This window comes from Marmota monax, unplaced genomic scaffold (genome assembly GCF_021218885.2).
Source record: "Marmota monax isolate L192 unplaced genomic scaffold, Marmota_monax_Labrador192_F-V1.1 WCK01_AAM20220418_F8-fsc00043, whole genome shotgun sequence".
NCBI lineage: Eukaryota > Metazoa > Chordata > Mammalia > Rodentia > Sciuridae > Marmota > Marmota monax.
Genome location: NW_026691982.1, coordinates 14242922 through 14258684, shown reverse-complemented (window position 1 = coordinate 14258684; position 15763 = coordinate 14242922). Strand labels below are relative to the sequence as shown.

At 40.7% G+C, this 15763-nt stretch overlaps 1 protein-coding gene across 2 annotated transcripts in view; it reads right to left on the bottom strand.

The window, feature by feature from the left end:
* Atp8a2 (ATPase phospholipid transporting 8A2) overlaps nt 1–15763 on the bottom strand; it is a 638978-nt gene that overhangs the window by 133231 nt on the left and 489984 nt on the right. The window lies entirely within an intron of this gene.

The following is a 15763-nucleotide window of genomic DNA, read 5'->3' as shown; positions in this document are numbered from 1 at the left end:
AGTTGAAAGAAAAAGGAACTGAATACCTTGAGTATAGATATGAGAAAGCCTTCAAAAACCAAAAGTTATTATAGCTTTTCAGACTCAAAATGAAAGGCCATTGAAGCATCTCATAGGTTTTAATTTCTAAACAAGCAAATACAGTCTCTGAACTTACTGAAGCAAAAGCTTCTGGAGTCTTTTCTTATTATTAAAGGTCCATGAGGCCCAAAAGTTAGAAATCCACTGTGTGTTATGCCCAGCTGTGCCTGGGCTATTTCTTATTCTGACCTCACAGAGAGCCAATGAAAAGGAATTTCAAGAACCATCGGTATAAGTCCCTGACTGTGGCTAATTTTTTGTCCATAAGCACAGGCTGATCTTGGTTGGTAATCTGTCAGACTCATAGTGAGTGTGGTCGGTTTTGTTGTTGTCGTTTTAATTTTTTTTGTGTGTAGGGAAAACTTTTTTGGTTTTGTTCTTTAGGTTTTGGTTCTTTTTAGCTAGCATCATTAGTTGGTATACGTAATGATGTATATTGAGAGTAGAGAGAGAGAGTGAGAAGATGACTGTAGCAGGGTCTCCCAGCCAGCTCCTCCTTTGAAGATACTCTCATGAACATTATAGAGCCCTGAGGAACACTGGGCAGGGCAGCTCTGCCCGTGTGAAACTGGACCACCATCTCCTCACTGGGACAGAAGTGGCTGTGAAAGTCCTGCCAAAGAACTTTCCTGTCATTATATCCATACTGGATACAACAGAGACTATGGAACACCTAAATTGAGCTATTTCATGTTATTGGAACCACTGAGAATATCTACTTTGTGATGGAGCATGAATGTGGGGGACCACTATGGCGTCACAGCCTGGGGGGCAGTGGCATGCAGGAGGAGGAGGCCCAGAGAGTGTTCAGGCAGCAGCTGGACACTTACTTTGCCCCATACTCTACTGGTGGGTAAAAAAATATTATGGCCCCATGTTGGATCTCTGGATCTTGGGTGTCCTTCTGTATTTCATGGTCACAGGGTGCCTCACATTTAAAAGGACCACATTTGTGCAGCTGAGGAGCAGATCCTGTACCCAAGGGACAATATTCCCTTGCATGTTTCTGCAGAAGTTTGAAGCATAACCAGTCAGTTTCTGACTGTGGACCCCACACAGAGGCACCTGTTAGCCAAAATCATGGAGTATCTGTAGCTGAACTAGAGTGACAAATATTCACCTGCTCATTCTGGGGAGTTACTCCCTAACCATTTAAACCCCACAAAAACGAGGGTCCTGTCTCTCATGTGTTTCAACCTATACAATTCCTGGGTATCTCCGGTAAACAGAAAATTCGATTGGCAAATCTGATGCTCTAGCACCAGACAATTTGGGGGCAGGCTGCACAATCCAAGTTAAGCTGCAATCTACAGGCTGGGCCTTGCCCATCCCCTCAGATCCTTTCACCTTTACTCTCTCCCAACAAGAAATGCCTGTGAGCCTCCTCTTCCCCCTCTTGCTCTCTGAACATCAGCTGGCGGAGGAGAACAAGCAGTTAGGACAGAACAGTGGCAGAAGAGCCTGAGCATCTGCCATTGCCCACTGCAGCCAGCAGGCAAGGATCTCCACTCTCAGCATAGCTCGGCAGTATGTCCCTGTGCCCAACCCGAGCCTGTTGTGAGTGGCAGTGGGTGGGAGGCAGAGAGCAGCAAGTCCTCTCAGGGTACACTGTCAGAAGAAAACTCCCCCTCCACTGGACAACCCCATGGTGGGCCCATAGACTATTCCTGTGACAACCATCAGGACTGCAAGGGGGTGACTAGGAGAAATGCCACCTATATTCTAAGACTACATTGCTGTGTGCCATGTTTCTGCCTGCGGACCCAAAGTGGCTTCAATGAAAGTGGACAGTGGAGTCAGACAAAACCCCACAGATCCCACAGGATCTCTCTTATGTGGAGGAGCGGTAGGAGGGAGGTGTGCAAACTGCCTTGAGTACCTCCCCATGGATTCCAGGAAGGAGGGCGCATGGACCACCTGGAGAGAAGTGGGCACCTCCACCTCTACCTCGGAGAGACATCAGAGACTTTCCTGGGTCACTTCCCCCTGCTACGCTTGGCTCTGTCCTTTGTCCCATGTTTCTGGGATAGTAGAGAAGGTTCCTAACAAATTTCTGTTTCTCACTCACCAGAAGGATATATTAAACTAGGCATGATGGCACACACCTGTAATCCCAGAGGCTCTAGAGGTAAGGCAGGAGGATTGTGAGTTCAAAGCCAACCTCAGCAACTCAATGAGATGCTGTCTATAAATAAAAATACAAAAAAAAAATTTAAACAATGTGGAGAATTTACCAATCACACAGTTTCATTTCAGACTTGTTGTTTGCTTGGTCGTAAGTTTGAAGTTAAGTTTAAGTTTTGGAAGCTCATTCACCCTTTTAGTGTTTTAAAGAGTAAAAAGCTGGGTGCTGTAGCCCACAAGGACCTAAACCACAGAACAGTTCCCAACTCCAGCATTTACACAAAAGATACCCAGGAATAAGGAAGAGCTACTTTTCTTAAAAAAAAGAAAAAAGAAAAAAGAAAAGTGCTTTGGGGACAAAGTGGCCTAGGATGACTTCTAGTAGGTTGTATCTATTCATAAGATGACCTAGGCTAGAAAGATCATGTAAAAGTCTTCCATGGAATTCAGTTTTATGCTGGCTGTATATGGGAATACTGTTTCAGTAAGTTTATTTCACTAGATTTGAACCACTAAAAACACTGAGAATGGTAGAGAGTTTTCTTTTGTCTAAATGAGTAAGTCCCCAAGTCGACAACTTTGTTAACTACTTATAGTTACTTGTTGATCTTACATTTTCTGTTCAAAACAAATTATTTTGGCAATAATAAGCTATTTTTTCCAAAATCATACTCCTCTCAGACTTTTAAAATTTAATTGAGGATGGTTAAATTTACTTTACAAAAAAGACTATCATACTTCCCTAATGCAATATTTGATTCTGAGAAAAGAACAGATTTTTAAATTATTTATCACTTTTTAAATAGATCAGACAGGAACTTTTTTGTTTTGTTTTTGTTTTTGGATTTATTTTAAACAGAAAGCTAGTAGTCAGAAAGATAGCTCAAAATAACACATGTATTCCCTTTATTTCTTTTTGTTTCTAAGAATTACTTAATCATTACATTAATCATCAAAAGGCAAAATTCTGACTTGCTGTTTCACAGGACCTTTTTCATGGTTACTCTTATTCTTTCTTGAGGTCAAACCCAGGACACCAGTTTCTCAATGAACCAGTGATTTCCTGCAGTGCAATGTTTCAAGCCTCTTTTTCCAGGGCTCACAGTCCCACCTGGCCTTCTCCATCACACTCCTTGTCCTCCTCGATATCAACCAGGTTCCTTCTTTTCCCTTCCCCCCACATTTTTTCTTCCTTTACTGGATGCACAGCATGTTATTTCTGCTTATCTTTTCTTTAATTAAGATGCCGTGTTGGGGGCAGACTTTCAGTCTAAAGGTGTTTGCTTCTCTTGCTGTATCACTTTACTTGACACTAAAATCCTATGCACCAATTCAGGTCTCAGGGCCAGAATCACTCCTCCCCTTAAGCCTCTTTCTTGCAAGGCAATCAGTAAACTGGGACCCCAGCACCTGATCTACTGAGGAAATCATCCTGGGTTTATCAGAGGCCAGCTGCCACTAAACTCCATCAAGGCCTGACATTTTCTTGATGGAAAGCTCTCCAGCTATGTGCTAATATTCATTACTTCAACTATGCCAATCCCTTGAATGTCATAATAAAAATGCTGCCCAATGTGTTAGTGCTGTTGGGGAACAATGAACTATTTTTCTCAGTTTTACCTCTCATAAAACTATTAGATAATGATTACATCATGCCTTCTGGAATTAAAAGTTTAGGAAAAAACCCACCCTTTCTATATTTGCCTTTTCTTTAATATCGACTCCCAAACATTTTCCATTCAATTAATGAAGCATGACTACTAATTCTCTCCAAATGCAAATATCAATGAATATTATACCACAGATGTCATTCAGGTAACCTAAACAGTTCAGCTATATTTTTTTAATACTAGGAAATTAAACCCAGGGGTGCTTTACTACCAAATACATCTCTAGTGCTTTTATTTTTTATTTTGAGACAGGGTCTTTCTAAGTTGCTGAGATGGGCTTTGAACTAGAGATCCTCCTGCCTCAGCCTCCCAAGCCGTTGAGATTACTACATGCTTGAACTACTGTGCCTGGCTTGACTTGTGCTACTGGCTTTTTTTTTGTTGTTGTTGTTGTTAATATATTTTTTTGAGTACAGTTCTTGTAAAAACAAATATTCATAAAAGAATATAATAGGAAAAGAGTCTCAGGGGAAAGGCAAATGACATTAAATTTATCCAGATGCAACAGAATACCAGGGAACAAGTACATCGTTTTGTATTTTAAAAGACCATTGTGGATATATTAGAGGAATTCATCTGCACAGACTGCATGCTAAGAACTAGTCATGAAGCTACTGCAGTGGTCCAGGCAAGAAATGAGCAGCACAAACTAACTGGATTGGAGTATGACCAGAAGGAAAGAGACACATTTAAGAGATAAGAAATGGCAGGATGTGGATTCAGCCTAGTGAGGGGAAAAAGGTTCTGAAGCTCAAAAAGGCAAAAATGATAAGGGGTTCATACAACCTAATAATCCTGCTTAGAAATGGCCACTTACAGAATAACCATTTGGAAAGAACAGATTTAACTGATTTTCAGTAGCGAATTTTCATTACTCAGCCACTTGCAGCATGACATAAATGTAACCAAAGTCCTAGGTCCTGACCTGTTCCTTCTAACATTTGGGAGAAAATCATTGGAATATTAGCTCATTTTGGAAAAAAAAATATTTGAAGTTAGATCCACACTTTATAAATCTTGGTTTATAAACTCTGCTTAAAGCAATTAATGAGCCCATAGATTAACAGCTCTGTTATCCCCAGATTTTATTTTTAGGGAAAGTCTTGTGTCAGAGCCAAGGCCCTTTCAATGGAAGGTGACTAAAATAGAAGTCAGGCAGTGCACACTCTGAGTATGTGGGAGAAACCTGGAGCATTAGGCTTTTCCAGACTCCGTCTTATCCCAGGCAGGCTTCCTACATCTTGATCTTGCCTATGCTAAATTTAGCTCTGAGGAGTGAACTTGTGCTTTCAAATCTCTGCTGGTCAAGAGCTAGGCTTTTCAACACAGCAGCCACTGGCCAGATGTGGCTACTGCACCCTTGAAAGATATGTAGCCTGGCTAGAGGCTAGTGCTGTATGTGCGACACACACACTGGGCTTCAGAGACATAACAAATAAAGAAGAATGCAAAATGCCTCGTTAAAAATTTATTTTTATGTTGATTGCATCTTGAAGTCATAAAATTTTGGAAATGTTGGGCTAAACACATTAATAAAACTAATTTCACTTATTTCTTTTTGCCTTTTCTAGTGGAGCCACTAGAAAATTTAAAATTATACATATGTCTCCCATTATATTTCTACTGGACAGTGTTGCTCATGACTATTTGACTCTAAGCCATTTTAAATTGGCTGCCAGAAGAAAGAGAAAAGCTCCATATTTTTTCTAGGTCCTGACCATTTTAATCAATTAGCTTTTACCCTGGCCTGTCTTTTTTTTTTTTTTGGTGTGGGGTGGGGTGGGTAGAAAGTTGGGGGAGGGACTCACTGAAGGCTACAGGAAGGCAAAGTCCCCAACTTGGTAGATGCAAGCAAGAGAAACTGCTTTTCTACTATATAATGAAAACTCTAATTTCCCAAAAGAGATAGCAGAGTTTTCTCTATCTTAACTTGACCCAGACCATTCTACATTTTATTTTTTGTTAATATATATATTTTTTAGTTGTAGTTGGACATAATACCTTTATTTAATGTATTTATTTTTATGTGGTGCTGAGGATTGAACCCAGTGCCTCAAACGTGGTAGGCAAGCGCTCTACCACTGAGCCACAACCCCAGCCCCTGATTTTACATTTTATGTCTGTGACTTGGGAGATTAATTGTTCCATTAATTAAGACTCTTCTCAGATATAACAAAAATCCAACCTGAATTATCTTATGCAAAAAAGGAAATACAGTGGTTTGTGGCTATCTAAAAGTTCAGAGATGATTCCAGCTTCAGGCACAACTGGGGCACACTCAAGGCCGTCAACTCTTGGTTCAGCTTTCCTCCATGCTCAAATTATCCTTCCATAGGAACTTTCTCTGCAGCAGCACCTGGCAGCTCCAGACTCATACAACAAACCTGGTGCCAAAAGACCTCCCCACTGCAATTGATGTGTGTGTGTGTGCACACACACACATATATATGTCCTTGAATTATCTCTAAGCATCCCAGTGTGGGGCACCACACCCATTTCTGAATCCACTGCTGCTGTCAATGAGATGAAAGGTCTGGTTGCCCAGTCCTAGGCCAAAGATCTAGACCTCAGACGTGGAACATGGTAGAATCAGCACTATCTGAAAGCATATCCTGTAAATGGGGAAGAGTTTGGGGGCTGTGACCGGAAGAAGGAGGAATGGATGTAGGCAGGCAGCAGATGGTGAGATGCCACCCACCCTTTGTGCTGCTGTTGAGCTAGTTCGTGGGGCTGCCTTCCAAGCACTTCTGCACTTGAAAGTATCTGCACATTTAAATATGTCTCCTTCAGTTTCTATCAAAACAGCTCACAGTTATTAAAATACATAGGTTATGAATTAAAGTGCACATATGAACAGAGGCACAGGTAACTGAGATTTCTCTTTCTCTGTCTGTAGCCAAAGATACACCAACTGCATAGGAGTTGGCTAATCTAGGTTCCAAAATCATTCAACTTCCCCCAGGGACAATTTGATATTTTATGATAGCAACAGCAAACACAGTAACTGAAAATCTCACCCACTTGAAGACTGTTCACTAAATTGATCCTCTTAGTTACTGTCACTGATAGCTTTGCATTTTTTTTAATACAAATCAGAAAAATCCTGATCCACCCTTTATAGCATGCTATGCTTGCATTTTCTCCCTTCTCTAGCCTAACTTTCTCTGGTCATGCATCCTTGATTTGGTGGCCTTTCTCAGGCACCTCTATTCCTTTTAAGTAGAGCAAACCTAAAGACCTCCACTATCCCTGGCTAGAACTGCGGAGATGGTCCCCATCATGAGAAAGGCTGCTTCTCTTCCTGCAGATGTCAGAGAAGCAGACCCCTGTACGGAATCTGAAGGAGGGTGGCTCGCAGTCACATTTCCACATGTTGCACGCGAGAAAAAGTTCAAAACCACATCAAAATACTCTGTGACCACTGAGCATAAATATTACAAACAAACAAAATCAGCATGTAATGTGTACTTTAATTTGCTGACAGATATTTAAAAAATTAACATCAGAATGAATGACAAATGGAAACACCACAACAATCCTTCTAAGTGAAGAGAAAAATAACTCACAATCAAAGCCGTCTGGCCTCTAATTAACACATGGCATCCTTGAAACGAAAGGCCAAAATAAAATAAACTGGCAAAAGGGAGAGAATTGTATAGTGGGGGAAGGGAGAACTGGGTCCCCCTGAATTAGGGTTTCCCATAATGTGCTTTTTAAAAAGATCTTATTGTTTGAAACTTACTTTATTGCAGAAGAGACTGGAGCCATAGTCAGAAATGTGATTCAAAACCAAAGTCTGTTTATGTTTTCTAACTCAATATTCATGGGTTTAAAATTCCATTACATTGTACGGTAAGTCACTTCATATAAAACTTAATAAAAGCAACATTTTAAGGACAAATGATTGATATTTATTAGATACCTGGTTTGTCATCATCCTGGATGCTTTCTGTCGTGATGAAGTATGGAAACATACCCTGGCATCTAGCAGACTTGAGGGGAAGTCCTAGGTCTTCTGCTCTCTGCCTGACCATGGCACCCACCCTTTTCTCTTCTCCTCTGATGGTTGCAGATTTCTGAATCAGCTGCTGCCTAGACTGTGTATGTATAGTATATTTATATGGATGTATACAGTTGGCATTCCATATCTGCAAGCTACACAGCTATAGATTCAACTAACCACAGACAGAAAATGTTCTCATTCCCTAAAAAATACAATATAATAACTATTTCTACCACATTTACATTGTATTATTATAAGTAATCTAGAGATGATTTATAGTGTATAGGAAGAAATGCATAGAGTATTTTTATTTTTATTTATTTATTTTGTATTTTTGGTGTCGGGGATAGAATCAGGGCAAACATAACTCCATTTTATATAAGGGACTTGAGTGTTCTTTTATTTGGTATCTGTAGGGGGTCCTGGAACCAATCTTCCACTGAGGAACAGCTGAATTTTGTCTGACAAATGGTAACTGCTCAACAAACATTAACTATTTTTATTTACATGTCTTATTTTCTTTAGTTTCCCTATTAAATCCAAAGATAAATACTATTGCTTTCACATACCTGACAAAAACTGGAACTCAGAAATAGCACAAGTATTATTGTGTTATCGACTGTTGTGAACAACAGAATTAGCTTTATGGATGTCTCAGGCATTGGGTTACTTTAGCTCAAGTCTCATTTTCACAGTTGGGATGTGCACCGAGTAGGAAGGAAGTCTGTTTCCAGCCACTTTAGTCCAAACAGACACTCCTGCTCCTGCAGGTCTGCACAGAAAAATCTAAAAACCACTTTAAGGAGGTTCCAACTTCTTAAAAAATACACTTTCCCCTTTGTTTCTTAGCCAGGGGAAGAAAAACAAAGGCAACTTGTTGTTCCGTGTTAACACCTATGAGATCCATTTCTGACAGAACAGTTGGATGGATGCCTGAATTTTCTAATTTCATAGCCCAAATATTTATCAGTCTGGGAGAACCCATCTTAGGTAGCTCTGCTCAAGTGAACATTCCTGATTTTTCTTTTTATTATTGATGAAGAGTTTTTTTTGCTGCTGTAATAATTTTATTTGATTTTTCCAGTTCCAGTGCTTGCCTCAGACAAGGATAGGTGTGGGGGCCTTCAAGGAGGGCAAACACATGCCAGAGAGACAGGATGCTGGTGACAACAGTCACAGACATGTGAGAAACAAGGACCTCTATGTACTCTTTTTTATTTATTTATCTTTATCAGTACATTACAATTCTACATATTAGTGGGATTCATTGTAACATCTTTATACGATCAATTTCATTCCCTAGTACCTCCCTTTTCTCTCTTTTATGTACTCTTAATTTTGCTTGTATTGCTATTTATTTTAGATAATAATGTTATCTATAAATATGATGTGTTCCTTCTGGTAAGCCAGTCTCACCATTCCACAAAATGTACAAGTTTAAAAGTCAGAATGTGGGCCGGGGGGTGCAGTTCAGTAGTAGAACATTCGCAAGGCCCCAGGTTCAATTGTCTAGCATTCACAAGGCCCCAGGTTCAATCCCCAAAACCACAAGGAAAATAAAAAGCCAAAATGTAAGCTCTACAACAACAAATACTTGATAGACCTACTCAAAGATGCTAGGACATTATTTTGAAATGAAAAGCAAGTTTCTGCTGATAAGATTTTGTACACATATGAGGCTGACCACTTCTCACTACACAGGCTTCTGAAGTATGGTATTCGGGGAAAATAGACAAATTCTATTCAATAATGCCGTGTTGAAGAAACTTCCAGTGAGTGAGCTTCAGATATTCACATTTGGTGTTTCTGGGATATTATTACCAAAAACATGAATAAAGCAATTCATTACCAATTCCTATATCAATCTACAATTTGGATTTTTGTTATAGTGGAGTATAGCAAAATAGTAAACTATGTGATCTAGGCCTTAAGCCCGTGTTTAAAAATCATTTATTTTCTTGACCAACCATATATTTATAAATATAACATCTGACTGATACTGTCATGTGAAGAAATATTTTTTTCTCACAATCTATACACAAAAGCCAAGCAATGCACACCTGGGTTGCTTCCTAGAGCACCTGACCTGGGGTGGGCTTTGAGTGGGCTTCATTTGGTACCTCCACACTTCCCTGAGGACTTTTGTCTTGGTTATTTATTTTTGTCTTTCTAGTCTTTCACACCAGCAGTGGGATTCTGAGCATGTTATTCCTGGTGGTAGAATAATTCTTGAGGTCTGTGTTAATTTTCTGTCACTATAACAAAAATCCAAGATCAACTTATAAAGAGAAAAGGTTATTTTAGCTCACTGTTTTGGAGGTTATAGTCCATGATTAGTTGGCCCCCATGAAGCACATCATGGAAAAAGGGTGTGGTGGAGCAAAACCATTCATCTTATTGCCAGGAAGCAAAAGAGAGGAGGAGAAGGAGGTGGAGGAGGAAGGGGCTGGGGACCCACCATCTTCTTCAAAGCCTTGCCCTCCATGATCTACAGACTCTCACTGGACCCACCTCATAAAGGCTTTACCACCTCCCAATAGTGCCAAGCTGGGGACCAAGCCTTGAACATACGGGCCTTTGGGGGACATATCCAAGATCTGAACTACAGCAGGGTCACGGTAACAGCCACACCATTTGGAAGAGAGGGCCTTCTCTTTGATGCATTTCTTTTGGAAGCAAACACATTTCTATCCCAGAAGCCCCCAGCAAATGATCTCCTTGCATCTCTTCAAGCTTCTGAATTACCCACCGCAGCTGAGTGGAGGGGAATAAGCTCTCCTCTGTACTTCAGGGTGGAAACAGCTCCCCTAATGTGCTGGGCCTCTTGAGCAAGTCACAACCAATAAGTGATACAAACTGGGCACTCCTGGGAAAGGACAAAGGAGGATGGATGTTGGAGGTAACCCACCATGCCCCTTGCTATGGGCATTCGCCTGAGGACAAGTCCTCACCCAATCCTTATGCCCCTGTCCTGTGGAGACATTCTAGAACTGCAGCTGAGCAAAGGGGTTTTCTACATGGCTCTTTAATTACTCCTCAGCTGACCTCCTAGTATGCATGCCGCTTAGAAACAAACGTCACTGTGTCACTGTTCATGTTTCATGTGGACATTCCCAGATCTGCAAACAGATTGACTGAGAAATCCAGGGGACCCAATTTCTCAGGGAAGGAGAATCCTGAATCACTTGGATTCGGGGATGGCAAACTGGCAACCCATTGCAATTCCTCCCTGTTCACTTTTAGTCCACTGGAATTTGCACTGTGTATCTACGAGTGTATATATAAAGCTCAAAAGTAAACTCATTCCTGTATTTAGGATAAAAAAAAAATGAAGCATGTCATATTCCAGAAACTGGCTGGGCCTGGAACTTGGCACAGAAGATATAGTTAGCAGTTTGTAAGCTTTGAAGTGAAAGTCTCCCCTCCTCTTTTACTAGCAATGAAAAAATCTTTAAAGGAAAGGCACAAGAGTGGGTGAGGAGTATTTTTCCATGGTGAGCTACGTAATGTCTTTGGTGTAATTCCCTCTTTAGACAGCTAGCTGCCTTACGCTGGCACTACCAGGCTATGTCTTACACTAACCCCAACCCAGAGAATGCAATCAGCCTTGGATATTTTCAGTGGACCATTTCCTCCTATCACATCCAGCATAAGCTAAAATGTTGTAATGGAATAACAGATATTTAAAGCAGTGGTTCTCAAAATTTAAAGAATTACCTAGAAATATATTAAAATTCAGGCGCTGGGGCTTCATGCCCAGAGAGTCTATCTAATTCTACATATGTGTGTGTGTGTGTGGGGCAAAGGTATGAGTGTGTGTATGAGAGAGAGAGAGAGAGAGAGAGAGAGAGAGAGAGAGAGAGAGAGAGAGAGAGAGAGAGAGAGAGAGAGAGAGAGAATATGAATTGCATGCACTTTTTTGGGGGGGAGGCGGAGATTTCATTTTAACAAGCAGCCCAGGTGATTACAATATAGGTGATCAATTGACCTTACTGAGAAACATTTTATCTTGAACTTTCAAAATGTTAAAATTCTTTGGCCCCTGAAAATTGGGAGTTTAAATCATAGCAATATATTCCTATATATAAAGGTTCAAAAAGCATTCATCATCCCAAGAAAAAGAAGAGCATGAAAGTTTTCCAACTTCCCACTTCCCGGGGGATATCTCTTGATATCTTCTTTGCAATTCTTTAAGGTAATTAGGGTGGGTGATCTTATCCTGACTTTGTTGATTAGGAAATTAGCACAGGTTAAGCGATTGCCCAAGGCTGTGTGGCTCTGGCTGGGGCGTAAGCCAGGCCTCCTGACCTTTAAGAGCAGAGGTCAAGTCAGATGGACCCCCTCAGACACTCCTGAAGTCAGAAACCCTGGGAAATGCATGAAAAAAAAAATACACACACATACACACACACACACATTTCCTGATCTGGTTTTCCATCCAGTCCTCCTCATCTCTCCATTTCAAAGCTATACACCAACAACCATATTATTGTTTTCCATTTTGAGACATTTTATACCCTTAAGGAGAAACCCATGGGCATGGTTATGCTCCTGGGGGAAAGAAACCCACATGGTCCCCTATTGAAAAGCATCATCTTCTCTTTTCCATAGCTGACGACCTTTATATTAACCAAGATGGACATAACCTGAGTTTTTAACTTACTGTAGATCTAAGCCTGGGCTTAGAAAAACGGAAAACAGGGTGTCCCTTAAAAATCCCATAAATGCTGCACATTTTTAGGAGAGGAAATGTGCACATGACTTCTTTGATTTCAAAAACTTCCACTGGGACTTCCTGGCTCTTTGTCTGGTGGGGCTTTACATACCATATCATGAGGTGCCTTGGGGCAGATAGAAACTCTTTGAGAGTGGAGAACAAATATTTAATTCTACAGCCCTTCCTTTCCTTTGCCCTCAAGGGAAAACCTGCACTCTCCCCCATGTGAGAAAAACTCCAAATATAATGGACTAGACAAAGAAATATTTAATCACATTAGTTTAGGAAGCTCTGGCAGAACACAATGCATCTTTTCAAGGTTGAAGATGTTATGAATAGACAGAATGTTTTTGTGTCAAGTCTCTCTGGGGCTCTTGGGTACAAAATGCCATTTGCCTTTAGATACTTTTTAATTCTAGAGCGTCAAAGAACCACTTTCATTTGCTAAAACCCCATTGCATAGTCAAATAAAAAATGGCTTGTAAAAAATCACTAAAATCATTATTAACATAGTAATTTTTTAAAAGCAGTCTTTGCCCAAGAATACCCTTCACTCTAAGCATTCACCAACCTAGAACCCAAGGAATGGATATGGCTTGGCCATATAGTTCTCCCAAAGCAGCTAATTCCTTTTATGAACCAGAGGCCAGTTGCTTGCTTTCTTTATAACACCATTCAATTCCTTCTAGAATGGCATGAAGCCTTCCTGAGACTACTTTTAGCCACTCTCCACTCAAGCAATTCTTCAAAAAAGTTATAAAATGTTTAACAGTTATTGCATTTTTCAAAGAATCAGTAAGCTGTTGAATCAAAATAGAGTGGCAGACAGAAGGTAAAAATACTAAATTCAGTCAGGACATGGAAATCATATATAGTTTTCTGACACCATTTTTCCACTCACCCTGGAGGAAGACTACAGATGATAAACAGCTCTTTAAATGATGGAAACTAATTATCCTCTCGTCCAATGTTAATGGAAACCTTAGTCTCATCCAGGTATGTCTGTCTCAAAACAGCATCATTTGCTTCCCGTTGAAGCCAACCAATCAACCCACAAAAAGGTAAAAATTTCATGGTTTAAATGGGGGGAAAAGGGTTTTTAAACAAAAGTGAAATATAATAAGATCACTCCTTTGCTCTTGGATGATAGAACAGCTCTCTAAATTGTTACTGGAAAGTCCACAAAGACATTTAATGATGGAAATACATTCTGAGAAATGCATTGGTAGTCAATTTCCCCATTACTGGAACATCATGGAAGGCACTTACACAAACTAAGACGGCTATAATGTCACGAGGTCATATAATCATGTGGAATCACCCATGAAAGTACAGGGTCTGTTTTTGGTGGAAATGTCATTATGTAGCACATGAGTGTATGTAAATGTCATCCTTAAGCTGAGCCTTGGAACCACCCAGACTGGCAAGTTCATGTGACTTGTTCAGTAAGAATGTGGACACCTTACATGGCTGCATGATAATCCTGGCCCCTGGGCAGTTTGCTCGTCAACTGATTGATGGAAGCCAGTCAACAACCAGCCTAATTCATGCACATAGGAATTGGAGACACGAAGCAATTGTACACAGAGGGGTTTGCTAGAACAACACTGTAGAAGACACAGAGGGGCTTTCAAAGGAATGGCTTTGCCCGCCAGTCACACACAACTGATCTTATCCTGTCAGCTGTCACTCTTCTCTAATTTAGAAGCCTGTCTGTAACAATCCACTACAGTCCCATCTTTTGTTCTGTAAAATTCTTCAAATGAAATCAGAGTAGACACGCCCTTACCCAGGAGGAGAGAACACAAAGCAGATATTCTAAGTTTCCATGACTTACCAAATGATGAGTACTGGATTCTTTTCTGGGTTTGTTTTGTGGGGGACAAATCACAATGCCTTGCAATAGAGTTGATGTCTTTAAGTGAACAAAGTATCTTTGTTGGGAAATTCTCATTCTGCTTCACAATAATCTTGTGGGTTCATTCAATCAATGCCCTGCAATTTCCTCTACCGCTTGGAATTGGAAAAGGAGTGAAAGAGTGCTGCATTTGTCCTCTTCCTTACAGAAAGCAAAAATGCATCTGAGGATGTGCAGCCTGCTCCTGCAGGACAGGGCCAGCTTGCTTGCCTCCCACACTCATGGAGATACCAGAAACCATGGGTTATTAGTTGATTTACCAAGTAAAAAGGCAAGCAATGCCACCTGGGCTATCTTAGACATCAATAGAACATGTATCTAGACTTTGGTAGACCCAGGCATTTTTGTTCATATCTACTGTAAGGCAGAAGTAGCATCCAAATCTTCCTCTAAAGTAGGTATTCTGGAGGCTAAAACAAAATGGAAGCCCCTGACCTACAGTTCTTGATGTTGTCCCACAGCAGAATGAACATGCTCCTGCAAACCCAGGTGTGGATAGACCGATGCAAACATCTGGTTGACTCATTGCACATCCCTTGCCAACAGTTGTCCAGTGCTTGAGATTGAGCCAGAAACAGTGACCATCTCATTACTGACTGATGCTCATAGTGCCTGGATCTGGGGAGAGGCACAGGCAGAGAGCTTGGCAGTGGTCTTCTGGATATTCATGAAGGAAACTCAGAGTCCTGGAGCCCAGAGAATGGACCTGAAGAGGGGGCTGGCTCTGCACACTATGGCTTTTAACTCCACAAAGAGGCACACACCCAACCATGGAGGCCCGCTCCAGAAGTCTCCTAAAGCTCAGGATTTGGATAGTCCCTTGTTGAGGTCTAAGGGTAGCACTAGCTGAAGACAACCCCAAGGAGGAGATGGTGGAGTGGGTCTGGGAGACCTGGGCTTGCATAGCTTTGCCTGTAAATTAAGGAATCTTGTATCAAAGAATTGCTAAACTCTTTCCTCTTCACACCCAGTAAGTACTGTGGGATTCTGTGATCCAGTTGTCCCTGTTGGCAGGTCTACCTCAGATACTGGACAAAGATAATACAAAAGAAAATTCAAAACCATTCAAACAAATATAAGTTGTCTATCTCAGCCTCCCTAGTTCAAAGAGATAAATGAGAAATTCTGGCTCATTAAAAGTCTGGTTAGGAGAGAGATTTATCTTTCACAGGTGACCAATTACCAATTAAGCAGCTAATCCTGTTGTTAACATTAAACTTATGATAATAATCATTGGATTATGAACAACT